The sequence below is a fragment of the Mustela lutreola genome, chromosome 9 (genome assembly GCF_030435805.1).
Source record: "Mustela lutreola isolate mMusLut2 chromosome 9, mMusLut2.pri, whole genome shotgun sequence".
Taxonomy (NCBI): domain Eukaryota; kingdom Metazoa; phylum Chordata; class Mammalia; order Carnivora; family Mustelidae; genus Mustela; species Mustela lutreola.
The window spans coordinates 111,892,338-111,903,825 of record NC_081298.1 but is presented as its reverse complement, the minus strand read 5'-3'; the positions used below and the strand labels follow the sequence as shown (position 1 = coordinate 111,903,825).

The window sequence follows — 11,488 nt, the reverse complement described above, 5'->3', positions numbered from 1 at the left end:
ATTATTATAATGGTGGCTACTGTGTACTGAGGGTCTGTGCCAAGCATGCTGAGCCCTACATGTGCTTTGTGCTCCTCAATATTCGCAAAGCCTTAGAAGGTAGCTGCTGTGGTCATACCCATTTCACAGATGAGGAAGAGAGTAGGAACGGTTGGAGAATGGCGGGGGCAGTTCTGCTTGGTTCTGGGGCCTGCTGTCCTAACTGCCCAGTCTCCAGACTCTGTCCCCTTGCTGGGTGCTCATCCCTGTGCTGTCACGGCGATCCCTGCAAACCAGACCTGTTCTCTGGTAGTCCCCACAGCCACTGAGAAAGGGAGACAGAGCATTTACCCTTGCTCAGGGAGGGCCTCAGCTTGTTCTCCATCTCTGGCTGGGCAGCCTCCTGCCGGCTTCTCCTCCAGTCCTCCTTCCTCCGTCTGTGTTGCCTCCTTTGACCACCTCAGAAGGAGTCTCTTAGTGGCCAGAGTGATTTCTGTCAAGGTTAAAGGCAGATGGTGAGGGCTAAGTTCCTTGGTCCCCGATAGAACTTCTTAGTGAGAATATGACCTTCAGGGATCTCACACAGACTCAGGAAATTATGCTAGCAGCTAAGAGAAAGTCACTGATGTGCTCTCTTCAGACCACAGGGAGCCGTAACCAAATAAACCTTAGCTCTGGACTTCTGTAAAGCCAGATTCCATCATTTTTGTGGTAAATTCTGGCTAATGGTTATTCCTCCTGCGTCTCCTTGTATCCTCCTACCCACCCCTCGGTCCGCTCCAATTCTGAAGAGTCTCAACGTGTGCTTCATAACCGACCTTCCTCCCATGACTGTATCCCGTACGTGTCCATCAGGAACATACAGTCACCCCATGCCTAGGCCCTGGATCAACCTGACAGGGATCTGATGTGGCCTAGGCTAAAGGGCCTCTTGGCCTCCTCTGGTGAGACTGTGTTGTGCTGGCTCCCTCGCCAAGAGAGCTAGAGGCTGGCTTGTTGAGAAGAGTTTCACATAAGAAAAAAAGAAAGAGAAAGAGAGAAAGAGAAAGAGAAAGAACGAAAGAAAGAAAGGAAAGAAAAGAAGGAAGAAAAAAAAAGGAAGAACAGAAAAGTGAAATGAAGTGAAATGAAACGTATTTGACCTGGGAAGAATTCGAAGGCCTCTCAAGCTGCCAAAGTGACGAATTAGACAGGGAGGCAGAGCAAATGTGAACTCCTGGGGAGTCGGTCAGGAGGGGCCCAAAGGGATGAGGTGAGGCCGAGGTGGTGGGAGGAATGGAGACAGGATGATTTATCCGGGCTGGGCTGGGAGACCTGTCCGAGCGCTCGGCAGAGTGAGACACAGTCCCCCCTTTGTGCCCCATTTATCGAACTCATCAATTTTATGGCCACATTACCTTCCGAGTGGGCAGGAAAGCAGATATGGGTGCCATCACAGGCCTGCCTGTGGTTTGCACAGCATAATGACAGATGCCAGAAACACAGGGGAGGGGAGAGGGCCCTTCGGAGACCACAAAAGAGCCTTTATAATTATGCCTCTTCCTCTCTCGGGAGCCTGCCTCTCGCTCTCCCTCTCCCTCCCTGCCAAGGTGCCAGGCTGGCTGCAGGGGTGCCGTCCTCCCGGATGCGTGGGGCAGCTGCCTCGCACGCGTCTATTAATAACCGTGCATGGACTTGAAGGCAGCTATTCCAGCCCGCCTCTCTTCTCCGGGCTAAATAGCGGCAATCCCTTTAACCTTTCTTCATGGGCCCGATTTTCCATCCCTTTAATCATCCCTGTCACTTTCTGCTGCATGGCCTCCACTCTCACCACATCCCTCCCCCAGGGTGGAGGCTCAAGCCAGCTGGGATAACAGGCCTCCTGCCTCACGAGCTACCCCTTCCCCTCCACGCACTCCAGCCCCCCAGGCCGAGTTACTGCCATTCGGGACACAACCGGAGAGCTTCCCTCCCCACGTGGATGTTCCCCCTTGACCAGAACGTCACTAACGTCCAAGGGTCTCCTCTGAGGGGTCCCCACAGGTCCCTTCCCCTCCGTTCCACTGCCCCATCTCCACCCTGTCTAGACCCCCGCCTATCCTGTGGACCCTGAGAACAGTCCCCCAACCCCCCCCAACCCCCCCACCAGCTTCCCTGCCTCCATTTGGCCCCCCTCCCTGCCAAGACCATTAAATGCCCACTTTAGAAGTAATTTTTTTAAATCACATGTCATTTTTATCATGTCCCTCCCCTAATCTAGAGCCCTTGGTAGTTAGCTCCCTGTTGCTTTTTAATAGAGCAAATGCAGACATTTGCCAGATTCTGGGTCCAGAGTTCTCTCCCCACCCCCTTTTGGCCTCTGTAGAGATCCTCATTCAGAAAGCTTTCCCTAGTCAGTCTTCTCACTCTGCCTACACCTTTGCCAGCCAGCCATCCCCACAACATCTTGTTAGATGCTGTTTTGAGTGTATTGATAAATATATATATATATGGCCTAGGGCTCTTTGACAGAAAACAACAGAAGCCAACTCTCACTGGTTTAAGGAACAGATAAGGCTAGTTTGAAAATGATGGCAAAGTTGACAGAGTTAAAGACAAGGCTGGACCACAGGCCTAGGAAACGACAGAACCGGGGAGCTCTGAGGTCTTTTCAGAACACTGTCGTCAGGTAATCAGCTCCAACTATCTTTTGTCCTTATTTATCTTTGCTTCACATTCAGAGTTTCAGGACTTAGGATCTAGACAAGCTTTGTGGCCAGGGGTGGGGGGTCCAATGATTGGCTACCCCCAAGATCCACACAGGATGGGGAGAGTTGTCAGATTTCTCAAATAAAAATATAAAATGCCCGGCTAGGTTTGCATTTCAGATGAACAATGCATAATTGTTGTTATAAATGCAGTATTCCCTGAATTTGTCTTCCCATTCTTGCCCCCCACCAGTCCCGCTCTGCAGCTCCCAGGAAGATAGGCATCCCCTCGGACCTGTGCCCACCTCCCCTCTAACCGCCACAGTACCCGCTTGTACGTCACCCCTAACACATTTCTTCAGCCCATCCTCGGGGTGGCTGTGGATTTTACTTCTTTTCCTTTAGTCTTTGTAACCCAGCTGACATCACCTCCAAACTATACATTAACTGAGACAAATAAAAAGGCTAATGTACCCTTTGGCAATCATTATTATTTATTTCCTCTTTACCTCTATTGAGGAAAAAAACAACTTTCTTGGCTGTCTCTCTTTTGTCAAATGCTTTGAAAACAGTCCAAATGATATTGAGCATTCTTCATAACTTTTTACAGCTTCCCACGCATTTCCACACTCATGATTTTAGTCAGTGTCATAATCGTAATTAGTGAGCTAAGTGGCCAGTTGGCCCCAGGAATACGGTCTCCCATTTCTCAGATGAGAAATTAAAACTCTGAAATGTACATTATAAAAACAAGTATGGATTCCAAGTTGTGTGATCCGAGGCTTAGAACGACATGTTCCTTCCTTGACATCAGGGGTTAGCAAACTTTTTCCTGTAAAGGAGCAGATAGTAAATATGTCAGGCTTGTACACCATACGATCTCTCTCACAACCACTCAGCTCTGCCACTGTAACACGAAAGCAGTCACAGTCGATACATAAATGAGTAATGAATGTTCCAGTAAACTGTATTTACAGAAAAGGTCACCCACCATATTTAGCCCACAAGCTGCAGTTGGCTAACGGATGTTTCCTCTACACAACACAGTAAGCACTCTTTAGTCTTTATGAGTCTATCAAAGTTTGCCTCCAATTGGGATGCCATGACTTTGACCTGTATTAGTATTAGATCATTCTACTAATTTTCCCTCTCTTTACCTCTTACATGTCTGTATTGTTTGGATGATAACTGACTTGGCACCCCACTAGCCCTCTGATCCCTCCTACACTGTGGCAAAGTTTTGGATCTTTGTGCTGTGAATATGCCCAGCTAAGCCCATCCTTCCTCTCCTGGATCCTTCTTTACCTGCATGTGAGATCAGTTCTGACAGGCCTTGTGAGAAGGCACCTTTCTGGGACAGAGCTTTCCCTGAGGCCCCCAGGATTAACCAAGATAAACTATCCTTCCAGCTTCCCCTCACTGTGGGTTTCATGTGCCTCCTCCTTTGGTCCTTTTCCAAGTTTGTCCCTAGGAAACTCATGACAGGTCTTACCACAGCCCTCTTCAGCTCTGGTCCATGGAAGACAGAGACTATTTAGTCCATCTTCTGCCTTCAGAGTGGGAAGACTGGTTTAAATGCTCCTCCCAGAGAGAACAGGAACTCCCTAGAGCAAACCAGCTAGTTTGGTTTGTACCCTTCGCAGTTGAAGATCTGGGACCGTGAAAAGTGGTCACACATTTACTGTGTGTAAATAGCATTCTCCCAGGCTTAGATGAGTGGGGTTGCAAATCCTCAGGTGTGGTATTGCCCACCTGGAACCAGATTCTGCATTGTAGGAGCCAGTGGGAAGTGACTGATTCCTCACTAAACAATTCGAGGTCTTTAAGTGGGCCTCTAGGTGCATGTGTGCATGCTATAATGTCAGAAAAGATTCTAGAGATCATGTTACCTAAACCCCTCATTTACAAATAAGAAAATTAAGCCCTGAGACATCACCTTATCATGATGCCAGGGTATAAGGATCCACATTATCTTTATAAACCATAGCCATAAAAATGATGATGAACTTGATCAGTGAAACCGAAATTTATAACTACAAAGATTTCCTTGAATATCTATCTATCTATCTATCTATCTATATATTTTTTAATTTAAATAGGAAGCAGAGAATGTGCTCAGCCCAACATAGACCAAAGCCATGATGAGATCAACTTTTTCAGAAATAGTTGAGATTTGGCTTTCTCAAAGCTTCTGTGTGTCCCAAAGGTGGGGTTTCCCTGAGAGCATCAACAATCCCCTCCAACTTTCTTCATAATGTCTTCAAAAGAGTCAAGAGAAGCAACAAAGGGTAGAGAGTACAAGTAACACTTGGGGTCTGAATGTCCTGGCTCCACCATTTAGAGGTTGTGTGACCTTGAGCAAATAATTTATTTTTGTAAGCCCTGTTTCTCATCTGTAAAAGAGATATAGCAATAGCACTTACCTCAAGGAGATGAGGTAATAATTACATGAGATAATGGATACAGAGTGTCTGGCATAGGTTGACTTAATAGTAACTATTCAAGAAATAGTCACTATTATTGCAATGTTGACACCTCAGGTTTTTTTGCCTAAAGCCCAACTCCGATTTTGAGTTGACCACTCTGCCTACTTTTCCAACTATGAAGTAGGCATAATAATTTAGCAGGAGAGATGGATAACTGGAAGTTAGTTATGACCGGGGGAAACATATCTGCCTCCTTGCCCAGACCATAGTCTGGCCCAAATGACCTCAAGGCTAAGAGACAAGGTGCCTTTCTGAGCTGAGTCTCCTCTGAGGGGGTGGCCTCCAAGCCAGGACTCAGAATCCCTGGAAGAAGAAATAAGGCAGAGAAGTTCAGAGAGACAGGGAAATGTGAACAAAGCTAATGCACAGTTTTCTTTGTGGATGATCTTTCTGGCATGATTTTTGAGTCAAACTATCATCCTCATCCTTCGGAAGTCCCACAGGATGAGGGCAAGGAAAACTAGGGGATTCCTACAGCAAAAAGATGAAGGGTCAGGATAGATCTTGGGTAAAAGTCATGCTTCAGGAATACTTCAATAAACCAGACTGTAGTATTTGCAGTATCTCCAAAATTATTTAAAAAAAAAAAAAAAAGAGAGAGAGAGAAAAGAAAAGAAAAGAAAAGAAAAAAGCAGACCACTTAGAACTTCATTTTTCTGATGATAGAAGAAAGGTGCTAGACAAAACAACACTTTCTCCTTTTCCCTGGATTATTTGGCAGGAGCAGAAAACTCTTGACAAGAAGTTCCAGAACAGCTCGATATTGGGTTTGAAAAGTACAAATTCCCACAACAATCAGGGACTAAAGTAGCAATATTTTAGCCTTTCACGGGAATCTGGTTATTATTACCATTAATGCCAAGTATCTTGTTTCTATTCTTTTTGATTTAAGGTAATTTTCTTTGTAAAAGGCCTGCTTTGTTAAGCCCTACACAGTTACATAGGCTTTGGGAGAAAGAGAAGTGGGCATGGTGGGAAAGTATCATGTTACACTGAAACTTGAGAGGCCTGGTTGTGAAGACTCCTTTTGTTTCTGCTCTGAACCTGATGCAGTTCTCCAGTCTTCGTGTTCTAGTCCAGGGCACGAATTTCAACATTGCCCACTCTGATGATGGTATCTCTACTTGAACATGATCATTTCCAAGGAAGGTCTCCAAAAGGCTGTACCTACCTTATCAGGCCTGGCTATGACCTGGCCAAAGGAGACCCAGGTCAATGTTCATGTCTAGAAAGTGACCCTATGACTCAGGGTCCCTCTTGTAGATAATGAAGAAGGACAGATATCAGAAAGTAAAATGTCTAGCTCAGTGCTAATTTTGCCCTCCTGGGGATATTCAACAATGTCTGGAGACAATAACAACTTTGGGGGATGAGGAGGTCCTCCTGGCATCTAGGGGATGGGGGCCAGAGATGCTACTAAACATCCCACAAAACACAAGACAAGACCACAAAGACTTATCCAGGTCCAAATGTCAATAGTGCTGATACTGAGAAATGCTGAGACAGAAGCCACACAGAACCCTGCATGGGCTGGGCCCTGCCTACCTCCCTCCCCATATTTTGCCCCATTCCCACTCACTCCCTGAACACCAAGCACACAATTTCCAGTCCCTGGCTGCACTGTGTTCCCTCAACATACTCTGTTCCCTCTGCCTGCCAGGCTGTACCCTCTCATTTTACCTAGTTAATGCCTTCTCACCCCCTAGATCTTGTCCAATAGATACTTTCTTGGGAAGTCTTTTGAGCAAGACTAAGTCAAGTCCCCCATTACATGCTGTCTCTCTCCCCTTTATTCTTTCTTTTTCCAAGGGTTTTCAAAGTGTCCTTGTGGTTTTTTTAGAACTCCCTAAGCTCCTTACCTCTTAGTGCTCAAATGTCTGGGCTACCAGTACTAATTGCAGCCAAATGGCTAGTGACTGAGTCCCCACTATGGCATGTTCTAGTTGTAGGACCTTCGACAAGTCACCTACCATGTACTTAAGTCATGCTTACCTCCAACATGAAGCCAGTAACTACACCTCGCTTGTGGGGATTCTAGGAGGATTAAATGAGAGATTAGAACAGTGAGTTCCATATGGAAGTTTGTTCAGTTATTACTTTAAGAATTGAAAACTGCTTTTCTGAGACTTTGAGCTCTATTAGAGAGAGATGTAGTATTTTCTCTTCCTGGCAGCATGACCCTCACACTATCTTTTCTCTACCAGAGGAATCAGAGCTCAAATCATTTAAGGCGGGGGAGCGGGGGTGTCAAAGTCAATGCTTTGTGTTTACAGATAAAGAAACTGAGACCCAGAGGGGTCAAGGGATTTGGAAAAATCACATGGCAGGTTTCTTTCCACCTGATCAATCTTTCAGTCTCTCTCTCTCTCTCCCTCTCTCGACCCCTCCTTCCCTCCCACCCCTACCAGTCATCTGTCTACCCCGGCCCCCATCCCCATGTGAAGTGATAACTTGTATGATTCCTGATCTACATGAAATGAATATCCCATAGCAACTATCTCCATCAGACTACAGGTCCCCGCTCCCCAGCCTTTCTACAAAAGACCTAGGGGTTATAAAATTCAAGGTTATCAGAGCAAAGCACACCAAACAGAACCCTGCACGGTTTCTAATCAGAGATTTAAGGTGCTTACCCAACAGCCTAAAAAAGAAAATCTAGGCCTGACAAAAAAGAAAAGAGGGGAAAAAAAAAAAAAGAGTGAGCAAGAGAGAGAGAGACCAAGGGCAAATAATAACCTAAATAAATTAAGAAAACACTGAGGCAGTCTCCTGAAGTTTTCAGCCATTACATCATTGATCCTGAGAAGGGGCTGGGGAATGTCTCCCCAGGGCTTCACACACAGGGCCATATCTCATTCGTTTTAACTCCCTCAAATCCTACTGGACTCTTCGACACCCTCCCAGCCTCTCACGGCTGTTCTTATTCTTGTTCTAGCCCCTACACATTTTTGTAAGTTCGCTCTTTGCCAACCCTGCAGGGCTTTTTAGCCCTAACTGTTGCTGGAGCCTTAGACCTCAGGGATAGCAATGTGACGTCTGGACCGTGGAGTGACAATGACCTCTAACCTTCTGGTCTGGCCACACCTGGGGAACCCAGCTCTGTCAGAGATCCTACTCTTTAGGAAAGACATGAACAAACTGGAACAGCATGAGAGAAAAATAAGAGGGCAGAGAAGACCTAGGAGGGGGCACAAGAGTTTAAGCAAACTGAAGGGCCTTTCAGAATGACCTAATGTGAACTTCCACTTCCCTACAAACCCACACTGGTAAAACATAGCAAATAAATAAATAAATATATATATATATATATATAGCTATATATATATATAGCTATATATATATATATAGCTAAGTTCAGAAATATAAAGCAAAATCTCCAGGTACCAGGAAAGAAGAAAGAAAGAAGGAGGGAAGGAAAGAAAGAAAGAAGAAAGAAAGGGGGGAGGAAGGGGGAGGGAGGAGGGAGGGAATGGGACGAAAGGAGGAAGCAGAGGAAGGGAGGAAGGGAAGAAAAAAGAAAAAAGAAAAAAGAAAAAAAAAAAGAAAAGAACAGAACAGAACTTGCAACCAGAGTGGCAAGCTTCAGTTGACACCATGGTCCAGGGAGATACTGATCCAAAAATGGGCCCTGATGACAAGAGGCTGAGGTTTAAATGCACACAAAGGAGCAAAAGATGGAACCTGAAGGCCCTGAAATGGAGAATCCAGAAGAATGAAGTAGAGTCCCCAGGAGGCTAGCTGCTTCCGTTAAGCCTTACTCCCAGACCCAGGGAAACCCCAGCGATGTGTGCTTCTTTCCAGAGTTGCAGGTAGAGAAACAAAACAAAACTACCCTGAGAAACAAATCCTCAGATCAGCACTGAAGACAGATGTGTTCTCCAAATTTATACTCCTTACCTGGTAGATTAGTCAGGGTTCTCCAGAGAAACAAAAATAATAAGGTGTGTATAGACAGAGAGAGATCCATTTGTTTTAAGGAATTGGTTCGGGTAATTGTAAGGATGGGATGTCTACAATTTGCAGGGCAGGCCAACAGGCTGGAGGCCCAGGGAAATATTTATGTGGCAGCTTGAGTCAAAGGCAGTCTGGAAGCTGAATTTCTTCTTCCTCAGAGGACATCAGGTTTTTTTCCTCTTAAGACCTTCAACTGATTGGGCAAGGCCCACTCCCATTATGGAGAGTAAGTGGCTTTCTTCAAAGTCTGCTGATTTAAAGGTTAATCTCATCTAAAACTCACAGCAACATCTACACTTCTGTTTGAGGAAAGACTGGGTACCATAGCCTAACCAAATTGGCACATAAAATTTGGTTTGTGAATTGCCAACCAAAAAATTAATAAAAGAATTGGTCCTGGGCTGCCCCCTGGAGTGGAACAAATGGATAACTTTTCAGAGAACCCTCCCTATCCCAAAGAAAAAGAAACAGCTGAAGATGTGCTTACAAACAAAAATTACAAACCACCATAAGGAAGACTGGAAGACAAGTAGGAGGATTATCACCTCAAGAATTTAAAATAAAAGAACAATTGGAAAGAAACCATAACATGTTTAAAATGTTAAATAAAAGCATGACTAGAAACCATAGGGAATAATATAATACGGTTTTTAAAAAGGTATTTGAAAAAAACCTTCTAGAACTTCTAGAAATAAAAGATACAAAGGATAGAGGAAACAGCAAATTAGACAAAACTGAAGAGAAACTCTTTCAAGAATCAAATCTTAGAAATTATCCAAATCACCTCATAACATAACACAAGACCTTTCTCCATCCTCATTACTTAAGAAATTCCAGGGTTTTAAAAGCTCTGTGACATGGGATAAAAACCAAATATATGTTTCTTTTTTTTTTTTTTTAAGATTTTATTTATTTATTTGACAGACAGAGATCACAAGTAGGCAGAGAAGCAGGCAGAGAGAGAGAAGGAAGCAGACTCCCTGCCCAGCAGAGAGCCCAATGTAGGGCTCAATCCCAGGACGCCAGGATCGTGACCTGAGCCGAAGGCAGAGGCTTTAACCCATTGAGCCACCCAGGTGCCCCCAAATATATATTTCTTATTATAAATTGCAATATCATAGCTGCCAAATGCAAACCTCAATCCCACATTATGTTAAAAGTTGAATGATAAAAACTAAAATAAGAGAATCTGAATATATATAACTTTTAATACAGTGAAAGAATAAGAATACTCAGGTAATATAATCAAAGGCAGGAAAGAAGTGGTTAAGAAAACAGCACAAAAGGCCCAAAATGCAAATGCTTATGCTAAGCCCCACATCACCAAACCAAGACTCAGTTACCGCTTCGGCTGTCCCAGAAACAGAATCTTAAACTGGTCAGTGAGGAATCATCTGATCAGCACTAATTAAGTAATCTGCCTGATAGATCCCTGCCAACCCCTACAGGAGGGTAACCTGGCAATAACCAACCACTTTCTTGCCTGGGTATAACTTCTTTTTCCCCCTCTCCCTTCTGACTATAAGAGTCTCTCATTTTGGGGCACCTGGGTGGCTGAAGCCGCTGCCTTCAGCTCGGGTCATGATCTCAGGGTCCTGGGATCGAGTCCCACATCGGGCTCTCTGCTCAGCAGGGGGCCTGCTTCCCTTCCTCTCTATCTGCCTGCCTCTGTCTACTCGTGTTCTCTGTCAAATAAATAAATAAAATCTTTAAAAAAAAAAAAAAGAGTCTCATTTTGTACAGCTCCTCGGAGCTCCTTTGTGGGTTAGATGCTGCCTAATTCGAATAGATTTTTGTTCAAATAAATTCTTAAAATACTGGGGACATCTGAGTGGCTCAGTTGATTAAGCATCTGATTTCAGCTCAGGTCATGATCTCAGGATCCTGGGATCAATCCCAGGTGGGGTGTTCCATATGGAGTCTTGGGTTGTGTCCAGGCCCTCACTGACCTCTGTGATCAGCAGAGAGTCTGCTTGTTCCTCTGCCCCTCCCCCGTGCTTGTGTACCCAATCTCTCTCTCTCAAATAAATAAAAAAAATCTTTTTAAAAAAATCCTCAGATGCCTCAGTTTATCTCTTAACTTAATGAGGCAAAGAAGCTAAGAGGTTAAAACAAAAACATTAATATATTGATATATAACAGTAATAACTCAATTCCAATAATAAATATAAATGAAAAGGATTAAAAACACTCATTAAAATATAGAAATGGTAAGATTAAGTAAGAAATTCAGTTTTTTGCTTTATCTGGTAGATACACAGTTTTTTTTTAAAGATTTTATTTATTTATTTGACAGACAGATCACAAGTAGGCAGAGAGGCAGGCAGAGAGAGAGGAGGAAGCAGGCTCCCCACTGAGCAGAGAGCCTGATGCAGGACTTGATCCCAGGACCCTGAGATCATG

At 44.4% G+C, this 11,488-nt stretch overlaps 1 long non-coding RNA gene across 1 annotated transcript in view; it reads right to left on the bottom strand.

Moving 5' to 3' along the window:
• Positions 1–3,121: 3,121 nt before the first annotated feature.
• LOC131840486 (uncharacterized) overlaps positions 3,122–11,488 on the bottom strand; it is a 52,705-nt gene continuing 44,338 nt past the window's right edge. Inside the window, exon 3 of the long non-coding RNA XR_009357373.1 lies at positions 3,122–3,477. This is a non-coding gene — a long non-coding RNA (uncharacterized LOC131840486). The remainder of the gene's footprint in view (positions 3,478–11,488) is intronic.